Here is a 14,128-nt window from a genome sequence, read left to right on the forward strand (position 1 = left end):
CTGAATCTTCTCTTCATGAAGGTTCTGGTGTTAAAATAACTGAGAACTTTTGATTCAACTGTGTTATTTTTTTTTTTTTAATTTTTTTTTTTCATTAAGAGAAAAATCTCTTAAATATTTCAGGCAACACATTGTCTTCACTTTGCAGAAAGTTTCGTTACGTAGACTTTGGTTCTTCAAACCATCTCCTGAGGAACCAGGTCCCAGTCTGGGTTCAGGATTCTGACCCTGAACCATCCCTTGGCTGTGCTGCTATAGGTCGAGGTATTTTTCTCTTTTACAACCTATTATTATTATTATTATTATTATTATTATTATTATTATTATTATTATTAATAATAATAATTAATTTGGGAAAATCCAATATTTACCATTACATCAAATTATACATTTACTTTTGGAATAAAGTAATTGAATTGCTGTAATTCTGTTACACGCAATTTTACGTTAAATTTCTGATTCAGTACAAAGTATTTTTTTAAATTATACCATAATCAATATATTTTCTTTAGTCACAAGTCAAAGTATTACTTACTTAAATATACAGTGATATTTTTTGCCTTTTCAAAAATGGTGATATATCACCATAAACAAAATTTAATTCCCTATAATACAGAACTAGAATTCACTGAACTGATTCACTTAAGAGGAAACTTAAAAAACAGGAAAATTCTCTTTCTAACCATCTATCAAATCAAATCGTTGCTATTCTTTGACAAAAAGGTATGAATATAATTATTCTGAACAATTATAAATGCAATTATGAACAAAGGCAGTTCAAGAAAAAAAAGGAATGATTCCTAGTGCTCTTGCTGATCATTCTGAATTTAGCATCATTCACATCAATGTTAATATCAGTGCCACAATATTTATACAACAGAAAGAATCTTGTTAACAGAGAATATCAGAAATTAAAGCCCATTTTGAATCAAAGCTGTTTTTTCCTCTCATTTATAATGACCCCAAACATTATCATGGGATGTAACACAAGCACTAAAAACAGATCAGATGCTGTATCCAGATGTCTTTCTTTGAGCAACCCCATATTTAGAGCTTGACACTCAGACTCTGCACGTCATTTTCTTTGGCATTATCTCCATGAATATTTTCTGCAGTGCCTCAAAAGTGTGTTTGAGCTCACCTGGATAGCTAGAGCATATAGTTTAGAGCATAAATGAGGCTAAATAAGAGGGCACAGCCATGTGCAGCTGATGGCAGCTCATTAAACACCTTCAGACTTTCAATGACGATGCCTACGTCACGTGGTGGCTGTAACAGAAGCTCTCGTTCAGCATCATCCTTCTCGCCAACCTGACAAAAGACAAGACATTTAGTGTATAAAAAGCTATGTATGCACGCACACGAGTCTGTCTCCCCTTTGTGTAGCACAAAGTGATTTCATCATACAGCAGAAGACCAAAAGACTTTTTTTGTCAGCTGTAGTAAACTTGTAGCGGACAGCTACTCATATAGTTTCTGCCTGTGGTTAGATATTTTTTCTTGTGAGTGTCAGGTAAATAAAGAAAAGTAAGTATCTTTTCTGTTGTACTTACCTTACATCTCACACTTGTATTTCTTCAGTGATAGTTAAAATTTTTTGGTATCATTGCATAGTTTTACAATTATGAGCTTAAGATGAGTGGCTTGTGTGTTTAGTAATAGATGGTCCGTCAACTCATCTGTTCATTGCTCCATGGGGAGCAGATGTGCACTTTGAGAGCTTCTGTTTGCAGACGAGCAGATGGCGGATAGCAGATTGTTTGATACTGACTGTACATGAAACAATGATTTCCAGCTCTATGTTCAGCGACCAGCTTTATTGAACTACTGCTCAGCCATTCTTTAGTACAGCGCCACCACCTGTTGAAGTTGTACACAAAAACAATCGTCTCCTGTTAATGACCTCATCAATACTCGACATCCCCCCTTTACTTGGAATTTAACTCTTAACTCTGTATCAGTGAAATTTGAAACAGTTCTCGTATTAGGCCCATAGAGGCCTTAAAAAAATTAGAATACTGACAAAAAATAATATGATGCAGGTTGCCAAAACCAAGAAGAAAGGAAAGAAAGAGAGAGGAAGGAGTCAAAGGGTCGATAGTATGTCACCCAACACTTCAAAAAGCGAGGTGGGTTTGTTCGTGGTTCATGTGGTGGAAAGTTATAGAATATTAACTTTGTCCATGGCCTATACGTTAGCTCACTTTTCTCCCCATGTTAGCTCATATTTCTGAATAAAACTCTGGATTTTTACACTTCACTGTTGTTTTAGGTAAATAATTGATGCAGTCAAACGTTAAGCATCAGTTCATATTCAATCAGTTGACCTCCCCACTGTCAAAATGATGCCTCACCCCGAAAATCCACCGGGTCCGTCCACGTCGCGTGAGCGTCACGTATTTGGTCCGTCCTCCGCGCGGCGTCAACACCTACGGGGCGCGACACGGGCGCGGAACGGCAGCGTAGCGCTGGCTTGTGAGCCGGCCATATTCACACGATATCACGAGATCACGCGATAATCCTGGGCGTACGTGAGGCCGCGGGATTACATTCCAGCCTTTGTCCTTTTTTGTACTGTCCTTGTCGGATTTCCGGTCCTGATGCAATCTGCTCTGTTGATCTTGGCACAGTTTAGCAACAGCTCCGTCAAAACTAGAACTGCTACGGAATGATAGCGTAATGTTGATCTAGCGACAGGAAATAAGACCCTGAGTCTGCTCATGGTATTTTATTGTGAAAAACGGTGTTAAATTACAGTGTTACGAACGGCGTTATTTTTTTTCAGTAACGGGTAATCTCAGTAATTACTATTTCCATCGTTACAACGCCGTTGCTGTTACTGGCAATTAAACGGGGCGCGTTATAAACTAAAGCTGTCTGTGTTCGTCCAATTTGGTTCTCAGCCACATGAGCCACAGAGCGTTTTTTTTGTTTTTGTTTTTTCTTTGGTGAAGAGGAGGGAGGGGCGAGACAACCGCATAAATGATGATGATTGGCTAAGGTGGAGTAAGCTTTGATGATAAGCCAATCAGAGGCAGAGTTCAGTTTACACTACGGGTGGGTGAAATGGCAAAAATATCATATCACGATTTTTTAAAAATAAAATCACGATCTTAAATTGAAAAATGAAAATCTCGGCATTCACAGTAGAGACGTGGCATGGCCGTGGGTCAACTACTTTAAGGAGGCATTTGAACCCCTCGTTTTCTACCGTCTTGAACAGTACCATATCTTTTGCAAGATAAAAGGTAACTGCTCCTGTTGCCTCTTTCCATCGCTTGCTTGACTTGTCATACGGAGTTCCTTTGTTAAACGCCTGTGTTAATGTTGACTGTTTTGGTCTTACACTAGCTGCTGCCTCCGCCTGCGGTGCCGGTGCCGCCGGGCCTCTCGCTGTTTGGTTCTCAGTATATTGTTTGGGATGATTCCTCTTCAAACGATTGAACAGGTTCGTCATGTTGCCACCAGACGTGCAAACCTGTTCTGTGCAAACTTTGCACAAAACATTTGCCTGCACTTCATTAGTTGGGGAAAATCCAAACCAATTCCATTGATGGAAGTGGATTTTTTATAGTGACCAACTCTGTTTGTCTTTCAGCCGTGGCTCCATGCGGCTACACACATAAACAAGGAGGCGGGTAAGAAAGCGTCACTTCCCATAATTCGCTATGATTGGTCGGTGTAATACGTCTGGTGCTTCGGTGCATCAGCATAGAACTGCACTTTATAGAATTGGTTGTAATCGTTCACGATTTAATATCGTCATATCGCCCACCCCTAGTTTACACACAAACCGCACACACACACACAGCAACTTCACACACACACAAACACAACTAGCAGGTAAGCGGCAGGTGTGGAGGAAAAGTTGTCCTTTTCGAAGTGGAAGTCCAGGCATTACTTCAATCTCTTACAACACTACAGAGAGTTAAAGCACTTCATAGTTAAAGTGTTTACTTATATTTTTAACGAAATACTTCAAATACCATCAAAATGCATAGTTGTATTTAAAATAGCACCACAGATTTTCGCCAGCGTCCTGGCCAGCTGTTTGGGGGCCCAGTAAAAATTATTTTCATGGGGCCCAAAATCCCTAGCAGCACTCCTGAAGACCAGTCCAGTTGAAGCTGCAAATAATACATTTTGCATTTAATGACTTGCTTCAAAGTAAAACCAGTTGAGTGCAAGCCTCAAGAATTATTCCCTAAAACATGGGCGCCAGTCATGGGCGTCTGCATACCCGTAGTCACGCCCCTGCGTGTCCTATGTGCCGGCATTTGCATTGTATGAAGTGAAACAAGCATGAAATGTTGGAAGCCTGAGCGGAAACTAGATTATTACCATTTGCATGTGTACAAGCTTTGTGGGACAAGACTTATTTCACTGAAGCATAGCACTGTTGACTCAGAGTCATCTGGAGTTTGAAAGATAAAAATCTGACAGTAACAGTATTTTTCATCCTTCTAGTCGTCCTAGTCATGGATGCAGAGTGTCCGCTTCTGTCTTTCATCAAATCAGTGCCTAAACTGAGACCCTGAGCTTTTGCTGGAGCATCTGCAATGTTTAGGAGTTGAGGACCTGAGCTTCCTGCAGGAGAGTGACCTCCTTTCTGTCCTCAGACCAGTTGAAGCCAGGAAACGTCTGTCACTGCTCAAAAGACAAGTATGTGTTTCAGTTTGTACAGAATAAACTTTCACATTAAAAAAATGTGCATAGTCAAAATCTACTTATTAGGTCCACCTGTACTAATCAATGCAGTCCAATACAGCAGTTCTACTATGAATTATACTTCAAAGAATCTTCTCTACATTTTTGTTGATGTTTTGAAAAAGGTGATGACTATACACTACACCTTGTTCATCATTGATTTCATAGTGGGTCTTAGTGGTGGTGTACTGACTTTTATTGAGAAAGGAACAGTTTTAAATATACCAATGGCTACTGAGGATATAATTATGTAAGGTATTAATATACCCAGATTGAGCTATGTGATGCCTGTGTTTAAATATTACTACTATCTGTCCTTTAATAAGGCCAAAAACATGTCTTGGACAGTCCTCCAAGCAGCCAGAGCAACCAACAGTTGAGCAGAGCCTGTACCAGTACAAGTCCAGTAACACAGTCTGATGAGATGCCCCTCTCTGGTGAGTACATGCATCTGTTGCACACAGTTACTCTTTTGGGTTAGATGGGCTGAAAAATAACATAATCTACCTGTAACTTAGTGTAATATAGTACAATCAGCAGCAGTGAATTGACAGTGTGCTTATAAATCAGTATCATCAGTTGGGTCTATCTTCTCTAGATTCTGATTCGGTAGCAAGTGACACACAACTAATGATGGGATGGGATTATGGGATGAACACAGGATACTGTATCACAATGTACAGAAAAAATGACTTTTGTATCCAGCAGTAGCAATAGTTCCCCCAACAACAACATGTTGTTCATTTAGTTCCCATGTATAGTCAGCCTGGTGTGTATTTTCTTTGTAGTGTGTTATGTTGAGATCTTGCAAGCTTGTCTGTCCCAAAGCAACGGTGTCGTCTATAGTGGGACTCGTGTGACTGCTGTGGTGTTGGAAAAGGCTGGATCTGCTTGCACCTTTATCCTGGTCCTGCCTCATAAACTGGATCACTCGCAAATGTTCTCAGACTCAATAAAAGCTCCAACCTAACAACAAAAACAGTCAGGTCTACCAGCCAACAACAGTAATGGAAACATGTGAGGAAATGACATTTTTCAGCCCAATGCTGATAAAGAAAACTCATCAACTTACCCATGTGACCACGCAGGTAATATTTCCACCGTAGCTCTGCTTAGTGTTTTTCTTTTCCTCCCGTTTTCATTCCTGCAACCAGTATCAGGACTACTACCTCCATGCTGGGGTTAAAATGCTGCCCACTGACTATTTGTGGAAACTTTAACTGTTGCATCACAAACTGGGTTTTCAAGGAGCCAAATAATTTCATTACAATCAGCCCAGTCAAAAGAAACCAGCCCAGAGAGGTGGAATGACAACCCAAACAAATGACACTTCTGTCATGGAAACGATCAAACTAAATGTTGTCTTGTTCCGTTCTTTCTGCTCCGCGTCCATACAAATCAACATGTAAACGTCACTATGCATTGACCACTTCTTTTTGGGCCTGAAAATGAAAATTGGACCGGAACCGTGGGTGTTGGAGCCTGGACTCAGCGCGTCTCACTAGCATTAAGTCTCGGCCTGAACGTGACAAAAAAAGAGGACAAATCACCCAAGTCATTTCTATGTGCAGTAGTTTGGGCCCCAACCAACGTCCGCAAAGAGGAAAAAAAGCTCCATGAAAAACCAGCTATTATTTAACAACAGCTAATGTTTTCTGTCTCCTCTTCAGGTGCTTACAGCTCAGGAACTGCAACTTCACCGCGTTCAACAAGTACTTCAAGTATGGACACCACACCTCGTCAACTGTCTGGATAGAGTATGGATTCATTTCCATTGAGCTTTCATCAACTTTGGAGTCAATGTTGTGGATGTTTGGTGACATGACCAGGTTATGATGCTTTGTGTGCAAACTGGGAACTCAACTTGTTTCTTTCTTTCATCACCAGTTCAGTTGAATTTGATTCTTGTTCTTTCAGAACCAGTCGTTTTAATTGAATTGATGTTTGAATATTGCTGTAATAATGGTTACCTGCTACAGCTGAATAAAAATACGGAGAATGGGAAATTGTAGCTGTTCTTCTTCAGCTTGGTCTCATTGAAACACAACCATTCATTTAAGCCCCTTTTCCCACGGGACAAAAACTGCTTTAAACCATTTCACATTCAAATCATTCTGCTGTTATTAGGTCACTATAGTTTTTCAACTTGAAAGTCCTTTAAATATTCAGGAAATCAATGGAAAAGAAATCACAGAAATTACAATAAACAGTAAATTGTTGCAGTTGTTCACCCAATATGTAGTTACCTTTATTACCTTATTGTTGTATACTGTTATATTACATCTAATATAGTCATATACAGCCTTTTTAAATAAAATTATGCCATTAAAAACAACTAATAAGAGCACATTTCTGTAACTTTAAGCATTATTATTCATATTACAATGTTAATTTTCCATCTTTATGGTAATTTCGTTATTTTAAAATATAAAATGTTTGTAATTAAATGTTAAAAACAACGTAAAACAATTAAATATCCATTTGCTGTTTTCTAAAATTAACAGTAAATTCTTGCAATTTAACCAAACATCTCGTCTTTCAACAGTTTTTTGACCTGTTGTAAAGATGAATCTCATTATTTTGTGTCATATACTGTTGTATTACATCAAATATAAATTATTGTACAATCACTACCCATAAAATCATGTCATTAAAACCAGCTAATAACAGCACATTTATGTAAATTTAAGTATTATTGTTCGTAATACAACATTTATTTACCATATTTCTAGGTAATTTAACCTAAAACAACCTGAAAATAAGGCAAAATCTTGTTAAAATGACAAGTCCAAACTTTATTTTAATGATGGAAAATAAGTGTATTTTTCTGAGTTTGTGAGTGTTTTTCTGATTTTTTCCAGTGTGGTCATCAGCTCCATTCACTCATCTGTTTAAAAGGAATTAATGTGAGCAGAACTCACAGGTTTCTCAGTTGATTTTCCTGTGGTTTTCTTTGCTGCAAACGTCAGACATGTGACTTTCATACAGGATGATTATTTACGCTGACTGAGGAGGAGGAGGAAAAACAAAACATACAGCACATAAAAAATGATGAAATCTATTTGTAGAGTTGATTGTAATTAGAAAAGCATGAACCCTACCTGAGGCTCTGATTGAATTCTGTTAAACCGTTGCAAAATGTGCTGTTGTTGAACGTTGCCCTCCTACTGACACCAGCACCAGGTGAAGCAAATCTTTAAATCAATGACTGACTGCTTGCTCTTGTGCAGCTCTCCCCAGTCAAACTAAACTCAGTTGTGTCGTCTCTCTTGATGTGCTGTGTGAACGCTATTCCAGCTCTTTGTGACTGCGCCAACATTTCACGTCCAAGTGATCCTGGCTGCACCTGTATCATAGTTAGAGATGGATACGGTCTGTGCCTCCCTGTGGAAAATACTCTGCTCAGTGTTATACCAGGTCACTAGGCTTATTTCTACAAGGCCATTCATAATCTCAGCTGTAATCTACATCTGTGTTATAGACACATGATTTCTACAGTTTCACACATTTAACTTTTAGAACTAGCACTGAACATGAGTTGGGCCTAATTAGTCCCTGATTGAACAGATTATTACAGGACAGATGTTCAGTCTTACTTGTGAAAAGTAATTCCTCGTGTCCTGTTTTGTTGGCTCCGCTGATTTTCCAGGAGAAGCTGCACAGTGCTCCGGTCCAGTGCTTCAGTACCGTAGTAGCTGCAGCTGGAGGCTGAGTTTAGACCGGTCCAAGATGGCGGCGTCTCCTCTTTATTCTGACCATGGGTGCATCCACTTCACATCCCTACTCTCATACAAGACTGACACAGAGAATGTGTGGATAGAAATTACTGTTGCGATGGGAAAGAGCCAAGAAAGTGTCAGAAAAGACTGGAAATAAATGTGAGGGACAAACTCAGTAGGACACATAAACAACAAGGTGGTGTCCCACCGTCTCTACTGCGTCTTATCGGCCAAGAAAAAATATTCCTGTGTTTTTCCTGATTGAACCCAAACTTAACTGAACTGAATGGGATTTATTTATTTCCAACATAAGAGAAATAAATTTAAAAGCTGAAAGAAAACCAAAGTCTAGTGTCTGAAAATGAGCAGGTGGAAGTAAAACTTATCTCTGTCCCTTTCTCACTTCTTTAGAATTAACCGTCTGATACACAACATATGCTCACCCCTTCTAAAGCACAACATGGCTTAAAAATGACCCGCATTCATTTCTTAGCATGTAAGTATGCTGAGGTTTTCTTTGTTCTTACTTTTGAAAGTAATTTATTTTATCACTGAATATTCCAAGTACTATTTAAATATCTTGTTTTTGACGACTACAGATCATTATTTCCATTTTTCCTTTCATACTTTATGAACAAGTTTACACACATGGGTCAAAAATGACAGAGTCATGAAACTGTGATTTAAAATGAATTAAAATGAATTCTATGATAATTAGTTTCAGTACAAGTCAATACTGAGACCAAATACTTTCTAAGTAATACTTTTGTCTTAAATGTGGCTGTTGATCTGAACTGAATCAGTAGTTTAACAGCTGTACACTGGTGAAACATGACCAAACATAGTAAGAATCCCCTGAAGATGACAGCAGTTAGTTTGTCTTGTTGCTCCTGCTCTTCTTTTCTCTCTATCTTCTCTGTTTCTGGCATTAGACAGATGGTCCCTCCATATGAGCTGGTTCTGCTCAAGGTTTTTCCTGTTAAAGTGTTTTTCCTTCATGCTGCTCTGGAGGTTTCAGGCTGGTTTTTGTGAAAAGTCTTGAGACAGTTTGTGATGTTATTGGCGCTATATAAATAAAATAAAACTGAACTGAACACGTCACTAGTGCACAAATTGCCATCCTGATTTTTCTCAGATAATCACTAAATGTGCTAAGTGTACTCTCTGAACAAAGGCCTGGTGCACAGGGAACCACCTGCTGACTTTTCTGACTGTGGAAACTGGGCAGACCTCTTCACACCTCTTCCTCTTCCTTTGGCCCTTCTGTCTAGTGTCTTCTGGTGGCGGGTGGTTGCTGTGATCTTCCCACTGCCTCAGTGACGTGCTTTTAGAGTTTGGGCATGCACTCCATGCATCTCCATCTTGTCATCCACTGCTTTGTCATCATGCATCGTGCTCAGGAGGACAATAGTCTTCCCCTTCCTCTGGATAGAACTCACCATGGCCATGTTGTCTTTGAATCCAATCAATTTAACATTAGAATAATGGAAAAACAACTTACAGTAGATGTGCAAAGGGAGCTATGCTGAGCTGTGAAATGTCTGAACCGTGTCTCAGTTTCAGGCTAAATAAAGCAGTAAATGTGCGGCTTTGGAAACTTGATGTAGAAATACAAAAGGTTTTGTTTGTTCATGAAGCAAGAATGGAAAATAAAGAGATTTGTGGTAAAGAAAAACAAGATATTTACTGTATAACTGGGACAGTAAATGATAAGATAAGTTCATTTCTAAGAATTATCATAGAAACACTCAGCCATACATAAAATAACACTGAAAATGAATACGGGTTATTTTTGAACCATGTTGTGCATTAGAAGGGCAGTGACTCAAAGGGGTTTATTCAAAAAGTAAAAAGGTAAAAAAAAGAAAATATTTATTATTGCAATATAAATTATTGCAAAAATACAGGAGGAAAAACCTCAGGTCACTTTTTACGTTGTGCATCAAAGGGTTAAAGAGGAAAACTAAGTAAAGCTTTAAATAAATCAAGACGACTCACAATAACATAATGTCCTCCTCCGTAGATATTTTGGAGACTTCATCTCAGAGCTGTTTATAGAGATAATAATATCTGAATAAACCGCTGTGTTGCTGCCCCCTGGTGGTGAACAGTGTGTCCATTTGACTCATGTCCCTCGCGTCTTGTCTCCACTGTTTACACTGAACGGACGTGAATCACGTCATTGCGTCACTCGCTTTGACTTTGTACAGTTGTAACTCCGAGTTTGTGTTGCCAGATCGGGCGTTTAAAGGTAAAATCTGACAGGTTTGAGTTTTATTTTGCGACTAAAATACAGTTGTGAACAAACTCTGTTCTGGTTCAGGATGATTTCGTCTGGTTTTCTAATAACATGTGATGCTGATTTGAAACCAAACTAATATTCTGGTGGTTGTTGAACAGCACTCACTGGGCTGGAAACCATCAGCTGTATCTGGCAACACGACGAGTTTCCTGTTTTGACTTTACTTTCTCCAGAGTCGTGTCGCAGATCTTTTTCTCCATCTGAAGGTAATGAAGCGGTTTGTGGTGTTTTCTTCATCATCAGCTCAGTTCCAGCAGAAATCTGCCGCTCCATAGTTCACGTTAAACTCAGTCACAGCTGAAAGGAAAGAGTCTGGATCAGTTTGTGTCACTCGGTGCATGAATATGATTGAAGGTGATTTTCTTTCTTTTCTTTTATTTTGAAACTGTCTGTAGAAGTTTGACCTGCTTTTGTAACGTAAAGAGCTGAAAGTAACTAAGTACTTTTATCCTCCCAGTTGATTCAGTTCAATCCAGTTTTATTTATATAGCGCCAATAACAACACAAATCGTCTCAAGACGCTTCACAAAAACCAGCCTGAAACCTCCAGAGCAGCCTGAGGGAAAAACTCCCTTTAACAGGAAGAAACCTGGAGCAGAACCAGCTCATATGGAGGAACCATCTGCTGAAGACCAGCCGGGTAGAACCAGAGAAGATAGAGAGAGAAGAAGAACAGGAGAAACTAGAGAAACTAACTTCTGTCATAGATACAAACATCAAGCTGAAGGAAACATGTAGGATCTAGTAATATAACACGTAGCTGATGATCTGTGACAGTTTGTGAGTATAACAGGAATCATGGGCAGGTTGGTGAATAGTTCATCTAGGTAGGAGTGGACACCTGGAGGAGGACATGAAGACTGGGACAGATGCAGTTTATGGAGCTCCACAGGTCTGATACACAGACTCCAGACCATGAAGACTGGGACAGATGCAGTTTATGGAGCTCCACAGGTCTGATACACAGACTCCAGACCATGAAGACTGGGCTGGTTGATGAGGCCACGGCAGCAGATGTAGCTTAGAACTCCACAGGTCAGATATTCAGCACTCCAGACCATGAATCATATATGATGGAGCTCGGCCTTTCAGGGCCTTGTATGTAAGGAGGAGGATTTTAAATTCAATTCTAGATTTTAAAGGGAGCCAATGAAGAGAAGCTAATACTGGAGTAATATGATCTCTCTTGCTAATTCCTGTCAGTGCTCTTGCTGCAGCGTTTTGAATCAGTTGGAGGCTTTTAAAGAGTATTTGGAGCCAGACAGTAACGAGTTACAATAATCCAGCCTGGAAGACACAAATGCATGAACTAGTTTTTCCGCATCACTCTGAGAAAGGATGTTCCTAATGTTGATGATATTACGAAGGTGAAAGAAAGCAGTCCTGGTCACCTGCTTTATGTGAGAATTAAAGGACATATCCTGGTCAAATATAACACCAAGGTTTTTCACAGTAGTACTGGAGGCCAAGGTAACGCCATCCAACAAAAGCAGGTGATTAGATAATGAATCTCTGACATGTTTAGAGCCAAATACAATAACTTCAGTTTTGTCTGAGTTTAAAAGTAGAAAATTACAGGTCATCCAGGCCTTTATGTCTTTAAGGCGCTTGGAGTTTAACCAGTTGATTAGTTTCATCTGGTTTCATGGATAAATATAGCTGGGTATCATCTGCGTAGCAATGGAAGTTTATGCCGTGCTTTCTAATAATATTGCCTAAGGGAAGCATGTATAATGTGAATAATATTGGTCCTAGCACAGAACCCTGAGGAACCCCATAGCTTACTTTGGTATATACAGAAGAGTTGTTGTTTACATGGACAAACTGGAATCTGTCTGACAGATATGATTCAAACCAGTCTAGTGCAGTTCCTGTAATCTTGATCACACTTTCAAGTCTCAATAGTGTCAAATACAGCACTGAGATCTAGCAGGACAAGTATAGAGACAAGTCCATCGTCTGAAGCCATGAGGAGATCATTGGTAACTTTAACCAGAGCTGTTCTGTACTATGATGAGCTCTAAAACCTGACTGAAACTCTTCAAACAAACCATTCCTGTTTAAATTATCAAGCAACTGATTGACAACCACCCTTTCCAAAACTTTAGAGATAAAAGGAAGGTTGGAAATTAGCCTATAGTTGGCTGATAATAGCTCTGTCTCAGGTGTGGGGGCCTTTCTCTGCACTCCCTCTCTCTCACACTATTTAATTTTTTAGAACAGATTACAGATAATAATAATAATAATAATGATATTATTTCAGACTTGGAATCGATATTTTGATGTGAAGATGGATTCTAAAAGACACACGTCTAGATCAGAAGTATCGATGTTTGGATCGATACCACATCCCTACAGCATGGACCAGAGTAGAGAGAAACTGGAGGGACCTGGACCTGGACCTGGACCTGGACCTGGACCTGGACCTGGACCTGAACCTGAACCTGAACCTGGACCTGAACCTGGACCTGGACCTGGACCTGGACCTGGACCTGCACCTGAACACAGCTATGTGTCCTTGAAGAGCGACCAGTCGAAGGACAAGGGGATTTATTTTAAAGGAGGAAGTGGTTCTGGTCCAAAGAGGTAAAGTGTCAGTGAAGCTGTAACATGTAAAGTAACATGTCTTGGTGGAGATTATTTGTTTTGGTAATGGGCACCAGGACAGACTGCTTCCATAAAGATGGCACCTTCTACACAAGAGACATGTTAAAAATAAAGTTAAAAATATGACCAATCTGCTCATCACAACCACTAATATGATCAGCTCCAGGGCTTTTCCTTGGTTTACTCTTCTTAAAACACTTAAAACAGGGCGGGAGCAAACAGAGATGCAGGAAGAGGACATTGTTTGAGTGTTTTGAAGCTATAAACTAAATGAACTTGTCTGTTGAAGAGTAATCAGCGTTGTGTCTCTGGAAGCTGTTGAACCTTAGAAAAACATGAATATTTGTTTCTTGTGTTCATAGCAGTAGTTGGGGAAACACAGCCTTAGAAGAGATGATCAATAAGGGGATATTTGAAGCAGAGTAGTGTCTTCAATCTTGTAATGGATGAGAGCTAATTGTTGATGGTTGGTCCACAGAGTCCACCAGCAGAGCTCAGAGGTTCTCAGTGGTCAGTCTACCCAGCAGCATCAGAAACAGCTGGACTCCATCTTTCTGGTCTGTACATGTACAACAACTACTTTGCTCTTTGTAGACCAGTGGATTGTCAGTGTGTCCAACATGGATCTGATGTTTTTTCTCCATGGTTTCAGTCTGCTTGTGTCATTCATATTGTCTTCTGTTCCAGCTGCTGGAGGACAACATCATCACTTTTATAAAAAACGAGCTAAAGAAGATCCAGAAGGTTGTGAGTCCAGATTACCCAGAATGCTCAGAGAGTCAGAGGGAGGATG

General features: G+C 39.6%; 2 long non-coding RNA genes across 2 annotated transcripts; both read left to right on the forward strand.

The window, feature by feature from the left end:
- Nucleotides 1-5,114: 5,114 nt before the first annotated feature.
- On the forward strand, nt 5,115-6,713 carry LOC125005578. The gene is made up of 2 exons (XR_007112457.1): nt 5,115-5,144; nt 6,378-6,713. It is a non-coding gene; the product is annotated as an uncharacterized LOC125005578 (long non-coding RNA).
- Nucleotides 6,714-10,657: 3,944 nt separating this feature from the next.
- On the forward strand, nt 10,658-13,876 carry LOC125005577. The gene is made up of 3 exons (XR_007112456.1): nt 10,658-11,082; nt 12,992-13,314; nt 13,814-13,876. It is a non-coding gene; the product is annotated as an uncharacterized LOC125005577 (long non-coding RNA).
- The last annotated feature ends 252 nt before the right edge of the window (nt 13,877-14,128 follow it).

The sequence above is a fragment of the Mugil cephalus genome, chromosome 3, assembly GCF_022458985.1.
Source record: "Mugil cephalus isolate CIBA_MC_2020 chromosome 3, CIBA_Mcephalus_1.1, whole genome shotgun sequence".
NCBI lineage: Eukaryota > Metazoa > Chordata > Actinopteri > Mugiliformes > Mugilidae > Mugil > Mugil cephalus.